Source organism: Schistocerca americana, chromosome 1 (genome assembly GCF_021461395.2).
Source record: "Schistocerca americana isolate TAMUIC-IGC-003095 chromosome 1, iqSchAmer2.1, whole genome shotgun sequence".
In the NCBI taxonomy this organism is placed as follows: Eukaryota; Metazoa; Arthropoda; class Insecta; order Orthoptera; family Acrididae; genus Schistocerca; species Schistocerca americana.
Genome location: NC_060119.1, coordinates 1,104,580,337 through 1,104,598,072, shown reverse-complemented (window position 1 = coordinate 1,104,598,072; position 17,736 = coordinate 1,104,580,337). Strand labels below are relative to the sequence as shown.

Sequence of the window (17,736 nt, the reverse complement as noted above, 5' to 3'; positions counted from 1 at the left end):
CATTTGTTTCTGTCGTAACGTAATTGCAAATATTTAATGGAGTAAACTGTGTCCTAGTGAGAATATATTAGTATAAAGTGATCTCCGTGTGTTATTTCAAGAACCTACGCCACATTTATCTTATGAAAAGAATATTTAATGAAAATTATTTAGCATGTTTCCAGCTGCTGCGGAGCGAGTAACAGTGATCTCTGATTGTTAACAATTAGCCGCCATTACGCGGTACATCTAAAAATATTTTTTCACAGCACAATGTCTGATAGCCGGAGCGGAAGAAATTATGTAATAATATTCAGTGAGATTAATTGAAGTAATCCAGTGAAATAATTTTATTAAAACTTGTCTATTTTCTGTGATAGTGAACTGGAGCTGAGTAATACTACGCTATTGCATTTACAGTAATTTGTAGGGAGCCTGGCGCTCGATAAAACCAGATATAATACGTAATTGGCAACCTACGAAATTCATTATTTTGCTTATTATATCTCTTTTGTATTTTTTTGAAAGCTAAAAGTAAAAACTAACTCCACTAAAAATCAGTAACAGATCACGATAAATCAAAGGACAAACAAATTTACTAGGAGAGTGTTTCCTCAAAATAAATAGTTACATTATTTTTTAAGAGACATAATACGCACTAAATACCTCACAATAGTACCACGTTCAAGAACCTGGCCACGTGATGCCAATTGCAAGCCGTCCTTTGCTTTAATCATAAATATATGTCTGAGTGCAGCTAAATTTTATTATCTTTACGTACCGAAAACTATTACCTTGGCAGTAACTTTCAAACCGTGTGCAACCCATATGACTCTTCTAAGTGAATTAGTGAATTTACTCATAGCAATTTTGTTGCCCTATACGTGTAATCACAATCAGAAGTCGAATTAATAATCAAATTAACTAATTTAATAAACTTGAACCTTCAATTGCTGGTGTACTATTTACCACCACAATCAAATAAAAGCCGGCCGGGGTGACCGAGCGGTTCTAGGCGCTGCAGTCTGGAACCGCGCGACCGATACGGTCGCAGGTTCGAATCCTGCCTCGGGCATGGATGTGTGTGATGTCCTTTGGTTAGTTAGGTTTAATTAGTTCTAAGTTTTAGGCAACTGATGACCTCAGAAGTTAAGCCGCATAGAGCTCAGAGCCATTTGAACCAATCAAATAAAAGTAGTGAACAGTAGAGGGAGTTGAATCAGAACAATGACATACTTGAGTTTACAAAAAAAAAAAAGGGAGGGGTGGCAGGTTTTATTAAACGTTTAGCAACTACAACTTTCTGCGGAACCGGCTGATAAATCTTACACAAAAATGACAAACACAAATCAGTTAAGGAATGTCGTTTCATTGGCAAAGCATACATTGGGCTGGAAGCGATACAAATTCTCCCGTGAATTAATCCCTTTTACAACGCAATCTCACTTTGTTTACGTGAATCCACTGTAAGTGATGTTCAGATGTGTGTGAAATCTTATGGGACTTAACTGCTAAGGTCATCAGTACCTAAGCTTACACACTACTTGACCTAAATTATCCTACGGACAAACACACACACCCATGCCCGCGGGAAGTCTCGAACCTCCGCCGGGACCAGCCGCACAGTCCACGACTGCAGGGCCCTAGGCCGCTCGGCTAATCCCGCGTGGCAATCCACTGTAGGGTCCAACTCTATTCATATAGAATCAACTACGATCATCTATACCATAAACTATGCTTCACCTGAGGACAGGGAGCTGTGAATAACATTTTTTTAACAACCCTACACCGGTGTAGCAGTACTTTACCCTTTCACCTTGATTCAGGCGGGAGCAGAAAACAGCGCACTGTGGGTGAGGAGCGGTATACTGCGGCAGCTGTAATGTCCTGACATGTCCACGATAATAAGCAAACTAAGTGGTCTGGCGTTCTGATTATCAGAACGCGGGAAACTTCCCTGTCAGAGGCCTGAAATACCGGGAGATTTCAGTGTGAGGTGCACCCCTTCGCTGGTCTGGTCATACCAGTTTCATTCACAGACACTACGCTGAGTGCTACAATTGTCAGACGTCAGAGAGCCAACTCAAGATGAATAAGTTCACCCTCATGACACATGATATGGCTGAAATGATATCCAGTTCTACTGCTTGTACACTTGGAAACTGCCACAGACTCGTAGTCCAGCAGAAGATACAGACCATAAGACTCACCCACTAAGGGAAGACCTGAAGTTCTCCACCAGGGGATGACCAGAAGACGAACTCGTCTGAATCCTCACAACCGCTGTCCACCAATTCTCGGCATGGGAGCCGAATTAGCAAAAAGAAACTGCCATCAAATTCCAGAAACCAACAGAACTATACTCAGCTCATTGAATCTCACCTCTTGACTGTTCTGTTGCCCTGGTACTAATCCAGACACTGCATTGGCATTTCGACACTGAGGAGCAAGCCTCTACCTTGAGTATACTGAGAGGAGCCAATTAGCACCCCCAATCGCTGTTGTATGAAAAAAGAAGTTGTTAGACTAGGGAAGTGTTGTTCTCACGGTAAGCATGGCCACGTCTTGGCAGAAAAAAACTACCTAGTCGGGACCACAGCCCTCGTTTATGGAGTGATCTTTACGCGCCGACCATTTCCAATTTCTGAAAGAAGGCTTTTAAGTTTCCCAGACAGTCATTCCCATGAAATGTATGTTTCCGTCGCTCATTAAAAGAACTTGACGACTTCCGAGCGCCAATGGGAGAGGGGGAGCTTACAGTCCTGCCTCCACTATACATGTACACCAGCCAGCCACTCTGTTTGTATCGTCCCAGTTTCTAACATGAGAATGCATGGAGTTTTATGACCTTCCCATCATTTGCACAAAAGGTCAGTTTACAGCTGCCTCTCTTAAACAGCTTTCTCCACCCAGTTTCAACCACCTGGTCGTCTTCCACGATGGACTGGTGCCTATCCCAGGTAGAATGTTTTGTGAGCCCACGCCCCTCTGTCTGGCCTTAAGCAGAGGGAAGAGAGAGCTTCGGTCAGAAGTCCCTCTGATGGTAAGAATCATTGAACACAGTTTCCCAGAATCATTCATACGCCCAGATCACTGCGCTCAGCATTTATGGCACCCAATTCATCTCGCTCTGTGTTCTTGATCGTTTCTGCTACTGCCCCCTGGATACAAGCTTTCCACAGGTTGCATATGCAGTTACAAGCTCATTCTGCCCACAGTTTCCTCATGCAGAACTGGGGAAAACCGAGATCATTACATAAAATGTGGATGTTAATCTGACTGACAGTGTTGTTAAAGTAGAGAGTAGCATGCCACCTTTCACTTCATTAGGTAGGCAATACACTTTATTACACAAGAATCGCACTTCCAGGGTGTGTCTTATGCTTCACTATCATCCCAGCCTGAATGTGCAACATGCGCTCAAGATCTGCACATGAAGAACTGATACCACAGTTTTTCCTCTCCATGCTCTCCTTAAATAATGCAGTCTTTGTCATCTTCTTCCAACATTATTTCACTATTGGAGCTGTCATCCATAGAAGGAACCTCTTGTGACGACACATCAGATTATGAGCTGTCCAGTTGATGCTTTTTAATTTTCTTTACTTTTTTAGTTGTATTCGATAGTTTAGAGCACTTGCAGTTCCTTGAAGCTAATGTCTCGGCTTTCCTTTTCAATCTCTCCTGCCTTTCCAGTTCTAGCAATTAATTTTCTTACTTCGTTTTCTTAAGAATTTTTTTTACATGACGTCCAGAAATGTGGTAAGAAGGCAGTTTCTTCCAGGGTTCTTGGTTGTTTTCTTGCTAGCCATCACAAGTGGAGGAAGGGCTGATCAAGTAGGGTGCTGAAGAGAAAGTGTCGAGGAATTTGATGACTGTGAAAGAACAGTTGAGGAAATGGTAGGTTATGTAGGCAGAGTTGCTGACTTGATGAGGTCTAGAGGAAGGGCTGAGGAAATGAGGTACTGACTAATGGCAAAAGAGTCCTCATGATTGTTTTCAAAATCAGTAGTGTATGAGGCTTGAAATTCATCTATAAAAATATTGCTGTCTAGAGGCTCAATGCCAGTAGTTCTGAACGTGTTCACAACAATCTGGCTAGTGTTCACTGTAAGGTATGCTTTGCCAAATAATCGAGTTACCTCTCAGATTTTAACCATGACTCGTGGGAAAGACACTAAATAATCTTGGCACCCTTGACTACAGGTAGTCCTCAGCGGACAACAGAAAGACATAACAAGTGGACGCAACCTTTGACTCGCATCTGGTGGAAATCCTAGTAGTTATAGCCCACTATTTCTTTCAAAGTCAGTGGACTATATAGTGCCATGTGACTGTCTATTGTAAGTAGGTCTGGATTTTATTTGCTTGGGAGACCATGACTGGTGAATTATTCTAAGCTCTTCAGAAAATTTTGAGCAATCATCCACCCCTATTCATAAGCCCCCAGTGGCACACGGAGTGCTTCATTTACAAAAATCAGGGTTTATCCTTACCCTGGGAAAGACGACAAAAGGTGGAATTTAAGTCCCAGTTGGACTTATGTCGCATAAAGCCATGGCTGTTACTCCTCATTTAGTAGAACCAACTTTAATGAAAGAATGGGAACCAATGGGTGAAAACTCTTTAGGAGTTTACGTTGACATGGTGGAAAACTCTGTTTCATCTTTGTTGCAGATATGCTGAGCTCTGGAAAAATGTTTCAATCGAAGTTCTTGTAGTGGTTCAAAAAATTTCCTGCATTAACTCTATTTGAAGACAATGGGTGGAGCTACCAAAGTTGCCTCTGAATTTCTCCGAGATAGTTCGCAGATGTTCCGAAAGTACTTCATGAAGTCTTTTCCGGCGTCTACCTTATCTTTACAGAGCTGATGGCTCAATCATAGTTTTTCTGTGTATGAAAAATACAATTTCCTGAACTGTTTATTTGTTATCCTGATGCCGGCCGGTGTGGCCGAGCGGTTCTAGGCGCTTCAGTCTGGAACCGCGCGACCGCTACGGTCGCAGGTTCGAATCCTGCCTCGGGTATGGATGTGTGTGATGTCCTTAGGTTAGTTAGGTTTAAGTAGTTCTAAGTTCTAGGGGACTGATGACCTCAGATGTTAAGTCCCATAGTTCTCAGAGCCATTTGAACCTTTTTTTTTTGTTATCCTGATGCTCCATATCAGTTACATATCGTCTCGGCTCTTCCGTTTGGTGGTCAGTAAAAGTGTGTTTAAATCTGCCTAAATTCCGAGAATACTTCTAAAAGAAATAAAAGTTTTATCCATATATTTAGGATGCATTACTTTTTGACGCATTTATTCAAAAATGTTTTACTAAAATAGTTCACTTATGACTTCCTTGCTGGATCCACATCTCTGTTTCAAATATATCTGCAATGTTGGCTCTGGTACATAATGTTGCAGCATTTACACTTGAGATTTTACGCAGACGAGCCAAAACATTATGACCACCTGCCTAATAGTTTGTTTGTGCGTCTTTTGAACGAAACACATCACTGATTCTGCGTATCAGATATCGGACAGTTTGTTGGTAAGTTAGATGTCCACGCACAGGTCATGTAATTTGCGTAAATAACGGGCGCCGATTTGCGTACATGGCGATGACACTCGTTGGGGAGCCAGATAGGTTCTATAGGTCAGGCGAATTTGGTCGCCGAGAGATCAACGTGAGTTCACTATAATGCTCTCAAACGGCTGTAGCATGGTCCTGGCTCCAAGACAAGAACAATTATACTGCTGAAACACGATATCGCCATCGGGGAAGACATTAAGTATGAAGGGATGCAGGTAGTTCACAGCTGTCAGTCTGGCTCCAATTACTACCACAGGTAGTGCAAGTACATGAGAGTGTCTCCCATAGCGTTATACTGCTCCCACCAGCCTTCGTCCGTGGCGCGCTGCACATTTCGAGTCGCCGTTCACCCAATGACGGTGTTTGTGGAGACGACCAGCGATCTAGTGCAGCAAAGATGTTTTTCACCCAAAGAGCCGACACATTTCCACTGATCGACGGTCGAATCCAACAGCTGCAGTCATTGTCTCTTTATCCCCTGCTCCCTTGTCACATTTTCTGTTATGAGTGGTGGACGGATGAGTGTGAGAGTGCAGTCGAGACTAGGAGGCAAGCATGGATGAAATGGCAATCCTGTAAAAAGCAAGAAGACTGGTCTAAATTCCAGAATGCAAGAAAAATTACTAGCAAAATTATCAGAAATGCCAAAGGAGGTAGATGGAACGAGAAACTTGGAGAAACAAACACAGCCTTCAAGAAACACAGATCGCGTATCTTTTTCAGAGAAATGAAGAGCAGAATTAAAAGGCTTCGAGGCAAAAGAACGCTTCGTAATAGGACAAGACGGCACAATAAAAATTAGCGAGAAAGAGGTGTGCGAGGAAATGGCTAGGTATTTTAGGGACCCCCCCCCCCCCCCCCGCCCCCCATGAACCATGGACCTTGCCGTTGGTGGGGAGGCTTGCGTGCCTCAGTGATACAGATAGCTGTACCGTAGGTGCAACCACAACGGAGGGGTATCTGTTGAGAGGCCAGACAAACGTGTGGTTCCTGAAGAGGGGCAGCAGCCTTTTCAGTAGTTGCAAGGGCAACAGTCTGGATGATTGACTGATCTGGCCTTGTAACAATAACCAAAACGGCCTTGCTGTGCTGGTACTGCGAACGGCTGAAAGCAAGGGGAAACTACAGCCGTAATTTTTCCCGAGGGCATGCAGCTTTACTGTATGATTACATGATGATGGCGTCCTCTTGGGTAAAAGATTCCGGAGGTAAAATAGTCCCCCATTCGGATCTCCGGGCGGGGACTACTCAAGAGGATGTCGTTATCAGGAGAAAGAAAACTGGCGTTCTACGGATCGGAGCGTGGAATGTCAGATCGCTTAATCGGGCAGGTAGGTTAGAAAATTTAAAAAGGGAAATGGATAGGTTAAAGTTAGATATAGTGGGAATTAGTGAAGTTCGGTGGCAGGAGGAACAAGACTTCTGGTCAGGTGACTACAGGGTTATAAACACAAAATCAAATAGGGGTAATGCAGGAGTAGGTTTAATAATGAATAGGAAAATAGGAATGCGGGTAAGCTACTACAAACAGCATAGTGAACGCATTATTGTGGCCAAGATAGATACGAAGCCCACACCTACTACAGTAGTACAAGTTTATATGCCAACTAGCTCTGCAGATGACGAAGAAATTGAAGAAATGTATGATGAAATAAAAGAAATTATTCAGATTGTGAAGGGAGACGAAAATTTAATAGTCATGGGTGACTGGAATTCGAGTGTAGGAAAAGGGAGAGAAGGAAACATAGTAGGTGAATATGGATTGGGGCTAAGAAATGAAAGAGGAAGCCGCCTGGTAGAATTTTGCACAGAGCACAACATAATCATAACTAACACTTGGTTTAAGAATCATGAAAGAAGGTTGTATACATGGAAGAACCCTGGAGATACTAAAAGGTATCAGATAAATTATATAATGGTAAGACAGAGATTTAGGAACCAGGTTTTAAATTGTAAGACATTTCCAGGGGCAGATGTGGACTCTGACCACAATCTATTGGTTATGACCTGTAGATTAAAACTGAAGAAACTGCAAAAAGGTGGGAATTTAAGAAGATGGGACCTGGATAAACTGAAAGAACCAGAGATTGTACAGAGTTTTAGGGAGAGCATAAGGGAACAATTGACAGGAATGGGGAAATAAATACAGTAGAAGAAGAATGGGTAGCTTTGAGGGATGAAGTAGTGAAGGCAGCAGAGGATCAAGTAGGTAAAAAGACGAGGACTAGTAGAAATCCTTGGGTAACAGAAGAAATATTGAATTTAATTGATGAAAGGAGAAAATATAAAAATGCAGTAAGTGAAGCAGGCAAAAAGGAATACAAACGTCTCAAAAATGAGATCGACAGGAAGTGCAAAATGGCTAAGCAGGGATGGCTAGGGGACAAATGTAAGGATGTAGGGGCCTATCTCACTAGGGGTAAGATAGATACTGCCTACAGGAAAATTAAAGAGACCTTTGGAGATAAGAGAACGACTTGTATGAATATCAAGAGCTCAGATGGAAACCCAGTTCTAAGCAAAGAAGGGAAAGCAGAAAGGTGGAAGGAGTATATATAGGGTCTATACAAGGGCGATGTACTTGAGGACAGTATTATGGAAATGGAAGAGGATGTAGATGAAGATGAAATGGGAGATATGATACTGCGTGAAGAGTTTGACAGAGCACTGAAAGACCTGAGTCGGAACAAGGCCCCCGGAGTAGACAATATTCCATTGGAACTACTGACGGCCGTGGGAGAGCCAGTCCTGACAAAACTCTACCATCTGGTGAGCAAGATGTATGAAACAGGCGAAATACCCTCAGACTTCAAGAAGAATATAATAATTCCAATCCCAAAGAAAGCAAGTGTTGACAGATGTGAAAATTACCGAACTATCAGTTTAATAAGTCACAGCTGCAAAATACTAACACGAATTCTTTACAGACGAATGGAAAAACTAGTAGAAGCAAAACCTCGGGGAAGATCAGTTTGGATTCCGTAGAAACACTGGAACACGTGAGGCAATACTGACCTTACGACTTATCTTAGAAGAAAGATTAAGGAAAGGCAAACCTACGTTTCTAGCATTTGTAGACTTAGAGAAAGCTTTTGACAATGTTGACTGGAATACTCTATTTCAAATTTTAAAGGTGGCAGGGGTAAAATACAGGGAGCGAAAGGCTATTTACAATTTGTACAGAAACCAGATGGCAGTTATAAGAGTCGAGGGACATGAAAGGGAAGCAGTGGTTGGGAAGGGAGTAAGACAGGGTTGTAGCCTCTCCCCGATGTTGTTCAATCTGTATATTGAGCAAGCAGTAAAGGAAACAAAAGAAAAATTCGGAGTAGGTATTAAAATTCATGGAGAAGAAATAAAAACTTTGAGGTTCGCCGATGACATTGTAATTCTGTCAGAGACAGCAAAGGACTTGGAAGAGCAGTTGAATGGAATGGACAGTGTCTTGAAAGGAGGATATAAGATGAACATCAACAAAAGCAAAACGAGGATAATGGAATGTAGTCAAATTAAGTCGGGTGATGCTGAGGGAATTAGATTAGGAAATGAGGCACTTAAAGTAGTAAAGGAGTTTTGCTATTTGGGGAGCAAAATAACTGATGGTGGTCGAAGTAGAGAGGATATAAAATGTAGGCTGGCAATGGCAAGGAAAGCGTTTCTGAAGAAGAGAAATTTGTTAACATCGTGTATAGATTTAAGTGTCAGGAAGTCATTTCTGAAAGTATTCGTATGGAGTGTAGCCATGTATGGAAGTGAAACATGGACGATAAATAGTTTGGACAAGAAGAGAATAGAAGCTTTCGAAATGTGGTGCTACAGAAGAATGCTGAAGATAAGGTGGGTAGATCACGTAACTAATGAGGAAGTATTGAATAGGATTGGGGAGAAGAGAAGTTTGTGGCACAACTTGACCAGAAGAAGGGATCGGTTGGTAGGACATGTTATGAGGCATCAAGGGATCACCAATTTAGTATTGGAGGGCAGCGCGGAGGGTAAAAATCGTAGAGGGAGACCAAGGGATGAATACACTAAGCAGATTCAGAAGGAAGTAGGTTGCAGTAGGTACTGGGAGATGAAAAAGCTTGCACAGGATAGAGTAGCATGGAGAGCTGCATCAAACCAGTCTCAGGACTGAAGACCACAACAACAACAACAACAACAACAATTTTAGGGACTTGCTGAACGCAGAAGCACCGACAGTAACGTGGACACACTTACGCTCTAGGGACGAAAGTCAGGATAGTCTAGACAATGTACCCACCAGGGCAGAAGTAGCAGAGGCAATTAAAAACAACAAGGCATCCGGCAATGATGGTATCTGTGCTGAAGAGATCAAGTGGGGTGGGCCTGAGATAGAAAGAAGTATGTACAATATAATAATGGATATCTGGAGAAATAAGAAGATATCCATACACTCTAAATAAGCCGTTATAATACCACTACACAAGAAAGGGGACAAGAAAGTACTGGATAACCAGAGGGGCATGTCTCTCTTAAACATAGGGTACAAGGTTTTGTCGAGAATCTTGCTGAACAGAGAGTGAAGAACAACTGGGGTCGACAATAGGAGAGTACCAGTCTGGCTTTAAAAAAGGGAGGAATTGTACATAAAAGACATTTGGAATAAAAAGGATAATAGAACACATAGGAAAGGAAAAAAGACAATAGTGACGTTTGTGGACTTTCAAAAGGCCTACGATTCAGTTGACAGAAGTACTCTCTCTGCTTGATGTGTTAGAAGATAGAGGACTGGATGCTACAACACACGCAATAATAAAATAAACGTTAAGCAGTACGCTGTCAGACAGCTTCGAAATAAAAACAGGAGTCCGCCAAGGGGCGGGCTGTCACCAATTTTATTTAACCTGGTTTTAGACGAAGTATTGAGACAATGGAGACAACTGAATAGCTACATGAAGATCAAAGGTGTGCAAGTAGGGTACAAGGTCAAACATAATGCAACAGTGGACTGCCTGGCATTCACAGACGATAGGGCGCTCTTAAATGAGACAGAAGAAGAGGCAAAGAGAGCACCAAAAACTCTAGCCGAAACAGCAGGAAAGGTCGGACTGAAGACTGGATATAAGGAGACCAAGACATTGAACACTGAGTTTGACTGAAAGATAGATGACCAAGTGGTTGAGAAAGTCAACAGTTTTTGCTATTTGGGGGGAAAAGATAACTGGTGGCATACAGAGCAACAGTAGCACAGTAGACAGGGCACAGCTTTTGCAGAAACTTCGGTATGCGGTGAAAACAACATATGGCAAGGAAAATGTCATGGAATGCCAAATTCCGACATTACACAGCAACTGTAACAAATGCTGCTTTGTATGCATCAGAAACGATCACACTCGGCAAGAGAGCTTGTATAGAGCTGGAGAAAGAGGAGCGGAAAATTCTGAGAGACATATGGAGCACCAAAAAACATGGGAATATCTGCATACACAGAACACGACAGGAACAGTTTGAAAATATTAAACCCATATCGAGCGAGATATGGAGGAGGAGGTTACGATTTGTTGGGCACATCATGAGGATGGACGAGGAGAGATTGACTAAGAAGATATGGAATGCAACATGCCATACGGAAAACAACTGAGTGAAGGAAGTCAGAGATGACTGGAAGGCTGTAGGAATAAAAGAAAGGAATCTGCAGGCAATAGTACAGGTCAGGGAGAAGTATAAAGGGTTGGTGGTTGGTCACAGGTGGCCGGACACCAAAATCAAAGTTGTCATAACAGAAGAAGAAAGAAACAGAAGAAGCGAAAGAATGAAGAGGTACTGGGAAGAAAGAAGACGTGCAAAACAAGCCACACGTGATCCTGAAGGGTCCTAACGAAGCAAAAGAAGAAGAAGAAACCTAAAACGCCGCGCGGGATTAGCCGGGCGGTCTGGGCGCTGCAGTCATGGACCGTGCGGCTGATCCCGGCAGAGGTTCGAGTCCTCCCTCGGGCATGGGTGTGTGTGTTCGTCCTTAGGATAATTTAGGTTAAGTAGTGTGTAAGCTTAGGGACTGATGACCTTAGCAGTTAAGTCCCATAAGATTTCACACACATTTGAACATTTTTGAAACCAAAAACATTAATAGAGGAACAGCCATACATTAGGATTTAAAATAAAAAGATAATAACTGCAACTAAAATTCAGTTTGAAAACCAATTCTTAAATAACAGCAAAAGCTATTAAGAAAAAATGACAAGTAGAAAATAATTCGGATAAGATGACGAACTAGCAAGCTTCTTGTCACCCCAGGTGTCAACCTACTTAGCTACGCCACTGCTGTAAAGGTACTACAAAGTTGAAGTACGCGGGCAACTACGTTTCTTGTGGGCAAAAAATTTAAATTGAACATCTATTCAGCGTGAAATCTGGCGATATATGGACCAAAATGCAATGTCGCGTCCATCCACTGTGAAATGGTGACAACTATTTGACTGAGGCCGCACAGACATGTGTGACGCTGCTTGCGAAGCTCAGATTTTGCACTATGAAATTTCTGTCTTTACGGCAAGCTGCAAGGAAATCTGTGGAGAAAGACATTTTTTAACGATGAGAATATTCACACAGCCGTTCTCGAATGGCGGATTTCTTTCGTTGCGTTATTGAACGATTGGTAGAACGTTCCGGGCGTTGCGTACAGATACTGTATTTAGTGACTACGTTGAAAAATAGTGTCATGGATCTGCTTCACTATGGCGTGTAGAGCAGCATTCGTTAAAAATAACTTGGAGTGCCATAATAATATGCAACTACATAAAGGAGGCCGTGAGAGAGAGAGAGAGAGAGAGAGAGAGAGAGAGAGAGAGAAAGATCACTCTTAAAATATTTTTTCCTCCGTAATCTTCTTTGTCGGACTACATTCAGTAGGCCTAACCTTGAAATGTAGCATAAGTATCGAACAAATATTTGTCACAAATTTCTGATGCAAGAATGAATAGCCAATAGATTTCATTATCTTCAGAAAACGCGTTCTTCCGTTGCAAAAAGTTTTTCGGCTGCAGCTCGAACCCACGTGGCCGAGAGAGGATGCAGGCGACTTGCATTTGGGAGTAACGAGGCTCATTTCCTCCTCCATACAATGTGATAAGTTTTTGCTGAATCGCGTCAGACGAATAGTGGAATGGTTGCTCGTTCAACAATAGCTTCAACAGTGCGTCACCTGGTTCCTTCTCTTCTTCGCTTCTAATATTAGTAAAGAGTATGCAGTCTTATATGCTTGAGTACCTACTTCCCATTCCGGCAATAATCACAGGAATTGTGGCAACTAAGTTAATTTTTATACAATGGATCTTTCTGCTTCATAGTGTTTCCGGAAGTGTTGCGCGTGATAAAAGTTTTCGCGATCAGCGGGTATTCTTATCCAGTGCTTTCGGCGATGTATCTAAAGATAAGACAAGTCTGTATCGACGTACCGCGTGGATTACAGCAACGCTTGCAACACAAATTACACCATGTGAAGTCACGGAAGAACACCTATATAAAAACGATTCTCACGTTGTGAAGGTCAGTTTACGTGCTGCCTCGCACACCGCTGGCGCTACAGGACAGACAACGACATCTGGTGAGTACTGCGGCAGGTTTGCAATGATTACTAGCTCTACGACAGATATATTGGCGTATCTGGGTCATAACGTTCACTTTGCTAGCTGCTGTACTTGGGAGCATATTGTAGTCTATCAAATTGTCGAAACCAGGACGAAAGTTTTACTTTTCAAGGCAAACCAGAAAATTTCGTAATGTTATGAAACTACGGTATACTAATTCATATGTATATAACACGTATACTTGTGGAATGATGCGTCTTGGGTCTTCAACATGGAACATAAAATATACTCTGCAGTCTTCAGTGACGTACACAGCTGTTCTTTTCTTTTAAAAAATCCGCGCATCACAAACAAATGAGTGGCCAGAATGTTCACAGTTCCAGAATTAATTCCATGTAATAAGTAAAATGACGCAATAATAAAACGGTCTGAACTTTTCAGGAGGATCAAGCCAGTTTGCTTTTCCAGGCCTTTGCACAGCAAAGCCATCAGAGAGAGAATAAGCTCCATAAACAAATTGATCTCTTTCTTTTTAAAGAGCCATTCTGACATTCGCATTTAGAGCGAGGTAAACCACAGAGAACCTAAGGCGTATTCATTACTTAAGAACCATTGCCGGTAACGTACCGGTTATTTTTCTCATACCTTCGAGATCGACACACAGCGAGAGTAATAGCGGAATTGGGGAAATGAATAAGGTCGAATAACTGCCGTCACACTTTCAGGGATTATAGAGATCTTAACGCTTCTGTTCGCCACAGCTTCAACGGAGCGTTGAGTTTCTATAAAAAGAAAAGAGCTATTTTGACTGTTATCCATTATTATTCCGTGTAGTGAACGACGAATTCCAGCCTCCTCTGAAATTATTAGTGTTCATGTCCACTAAGAAAATCTTGTACTCCACCAGTAACTACCTAAAATCTTCTGAATTATTAGGTAGCTTCGTTCCTTTCAATATTCTCCTTATCAAAAATTCGTCTCTGTTGCGGTGATATTCATCATAACTACCTACCGGTAACACTATATTGTGTTCAAAGTCACTTTAGGTGACAGCAAATAGTGGGATGCAGTTCTCATCGAAGGTACTGCATGCATTCAACCAATACTACAAACAATGGCGAATGTCGAGGGGGTGGGGAGTAGCTATGGAATTGTAGCTGTCCCCCCCCCCCCCCCCTCCCAGAATTACACCTGTTTTTTTTCTCTCTCTGTCTCAAACAAATTAACGCACATACCATTGCGTACTTCAGAGAATTTGAAGCCCCAATGACACATAATTTCTTAGCCCAACTCCCCCCCCCCCCCCCCCCCCTCAAGATTCGACTCTAACCACGAGACCTGTAACTGTAGCTGCCAACACTCCTCTGCGACTAAACTGTCATCTGACACTTGTTCTTGCAGGGAGTTGTTGTGTGAGATCCATTCAGAGAAATGTTCATCCCTAGTTTGACAAAAGGAAATTAACAAGTTAATAAAAAGAATTATTGCCTGCTTAGTTTGGTTTATTTTTGTTTGCACATAGATTGCAGTTTACTTTCATATTAGACATGCTCAATTACAACTGTTATACAGAATAAACAAAACTGCTTACAAATTTACCTTTTGTAAGACAAAACAACTTTTAAAAAAGTACTAATAGTGATAACAGATAATCAGCAGTTACCAGATATTGTAGATGTAGCAAAAACACATGTGAAACAAATTTTCTTGGTAAAACACAATAGTGACAAACACTAATAGTCTACATTAATTTACCCCTGAGATTGCTGGCTGAAGGAAAATAGATGAAGTTATGCATGTATACAGTTCTGCTGAAAAAATACTAAGACATTTATACTTAATTGGAAAAACTATTTTTAAATCATATTTGCACTAATACATAGCATCAGAAACACAGTTCCCCACTTGGTCTCTACACTATCTTCTGTATTTTCAGCATGCACTTGGTCTTTCATTTTTCTCTCCTCAGGAAGTTAGTTTTCACCTGAAGAAGAAGTGTTATACACTATTTCCAGCTTTAATTTTATGTTTATTCTGTGAATTACTTGCAAGTATTACTTCACCTTATAGCAACCCCTAGAGATAAAACGCTCCTTCTGTCTGTCATAAAATAAACTTCTTGCATTTGTAGGGTCCCTATCTTATCATTTTCAAACTTTTGCTGCAGGTATGGAATTTTATCTAGTTCTTGTGTTGTGGTTATGAAAACTGCAGGATTCCTACGGTGGTAGTTTCACTGTCATAAAATAAACTTCTTGCATTTGTAGGGTCCCTATCTTATCATTTTCAAACTTTTGCTGCAGATATGGAATTTTATCTAGTTCTTGTGTCGTGGTTATGAAAACTGCAGGATTCCTACGGTGATAGTTTCACTGTGCCACTGATGACATTCTTTTGAAGTTTTAAAATTCTCTGAATATGTACATCTGCTGCTCCTCCCCACAGCGCAATGTGTGTGGGAAATAAGACCATAGGACTTTTTAACTGAGATTTGTGTATCCACCATTTACAATATTTTCTTCATTAATATTTGTACTTATTTTAGAACAGATTTCATCGATGTGGTTTCCACTGCCAGAGATTTGTCCACATTACTCCTAGAAACGTATTAGAGTAACTTCTTCTAGATATTCATACCAAATGTCCAGAATAAAATCCTCTAAGCAGACAATTCCATTTGTTACAAATTTTGTAGATTTTGTTTTCTTCCTGTTGATCAACAGATTATTTTCTCAATGATATGTTTGTATTATTTACATATTCTCACTGGCTCTCTTCTCCAAATTCTTTACTAAGTCACTACATACTAGTAAGGTTGTGCCATTGATATACATAAATGCTTTTTGGTTTACCCCTGTTGGCAAGCCATTTTCATAGAAGACATAGAGCAGAAGTCCTAGTGCTGAACCATGAGCTACTCTATGTTTTACCTACAGAAAATAAGAGCAGACATTTTTCTCAGTGTTTCCAGCTTAATGTTTTATTTCAACACATAACTATCTGTTTTCAACAAAGGATTTTGTATAATATCCTTGGCTTATTCTCTTATGCCATAGAAGTGCTGTTTCTCTAGAAAAATTCTCTGACATACCCAATCAAAAGCTTAGGAAAGGTCTAAGTATGCACCATAAACTTTTTTCCTCTGATCATCCAGGGCCTTAATAACGACTGTCATGAACATTGCTGCTGCAATCTTCGTGGGCCTCCCCTTTCTGAATCCATGTTGTGCACTATTTAAGATATTTTGTCTCTTTATGAAGCTTATCTTTCACTAATTAATCACTGTTTATAGTACATATTAGACAGAGCAATTGTGATAGTTACTGGCCTATGATTTCCTGGCTCTCATTTCTCCTCTCCTTTAAATACCGACACTATCTTGCTCCTTGTTAAATATTTTAGGAACACTTCTTTCATTTGCCAAATTTATCTAGAATGTCAAAGGCTCTGCAGGATATATAGCACATTGTTTAACCATTGTTGTTGATATGTCATCCAAATCCTCTCTATTTTTATTTCCAGTGCTTCAATTATTTTGATACTTACAGTTCATCTGTAAGGGAAGCCACCGACTTGGGGTTTTCTGTGCTCATTGGTATTCTGTGCTCGTTGGTACTGCTATGTTTTGTTTTAGAAGTTGCTCCCTTGTGACTATGATGCTGACTGAAGCTACACTCTAAGAGAAAAAAAAGATGATGCACCACAAAGAAATCATTCAAATGGTACACGATTGATAGATGTGATTTACATGTACAGACAGTCAAATGATTCCAATTTCAGAAAAAAATAGACATTTTATCCAAGAGAAGGAGCTTCACAAACTGAGCAAATCACTAATATGTTGGTGCACCTCTGGCCCTAGTGCAAGCAGTTATTCAGTCTCTGGCCCAAATTCAAGCAGTTACTCAGCTTTGCACTGATTGACAGAGTTGTTGAATGTCCTCATGAGGGATATCGTGGCAAATTCTGTCCAATTGATGTGTTAGATAATCAAAATTCTGAGCTGGTTGGAGAGTCCTGCCCACAGTGCTCCAAACATTCTAGCCAAGTAATAGAAACACTCACTGTGTGCAGGCGGGAATTATCTTGCTGAAATGTAACTCCAGGACGGCTTGCCATCATGGGCAACAAAAAGGGGCATAGAATATTGTCAACATACCACTGTGATGTAAGGGTGCTGCAGATGATGACTAAAGGGGCCCTGGTATGAAAAAAAAAAAAAAAAAAAAAAAAAATGGCAACCTCTGGTTGTCAGGCCATATGGCAGACAACAGTCAGGTTGGTATCCCACCAGTGTCCACAGTGTCTCCAGACATGTCTTCAGCCTGTAATCTCATTGACTGAAGTGGTCCTGCTTCGAATTGAGCCCCAGTGACAGGGAAGGCATGTGTGGCGAACAGCAGTGGGACACCATATGGTCCAACAACCATGAGTAATGGCCTGGCGTGCCATTTGTTTCATAGCAGAACCTCTTTAGTTGTCATCTGCGGCACCCTTTCAGCACAGTGGCACATCGATGGCACTCTGAGCCATCCTGAGCATACATTTCAGCAAGATAATGCCCTCCCGTAGAAAGCAATAGTTTCCATTGCTTGGCTTCATGTTTGCCAAACCTTACCGTGGCCGACAAGGT

The 17,736-nt window shown here is 41.4% G+C and overlaps 1 protein-coding gene across 1 annotated transcript in view; it reads left to right on the top strand.

Moving 5' to 3' along the window:
• Positions 1 to 13,026: 13,026 nt before the first annotated feature.
• LOC124618131 (serine/threonine-protein phosphatase 6 regulatory ankyrin repeat subunit C-like) overlaps positions 13,027 to 17,736 on the top strand; it is a 278,501-nt gene continuing 273,791 nt past the window's right edge. Inside the window, exon 1 of the mRNA XM_047145320.1 lies at positions 13,027 to 13,120. The gene's annotated coding sequence lies outside the window, so the exon portion shown is untranslated. The remainder of the gene's footprint in view (positions 13,121 to 17,736) is intronic.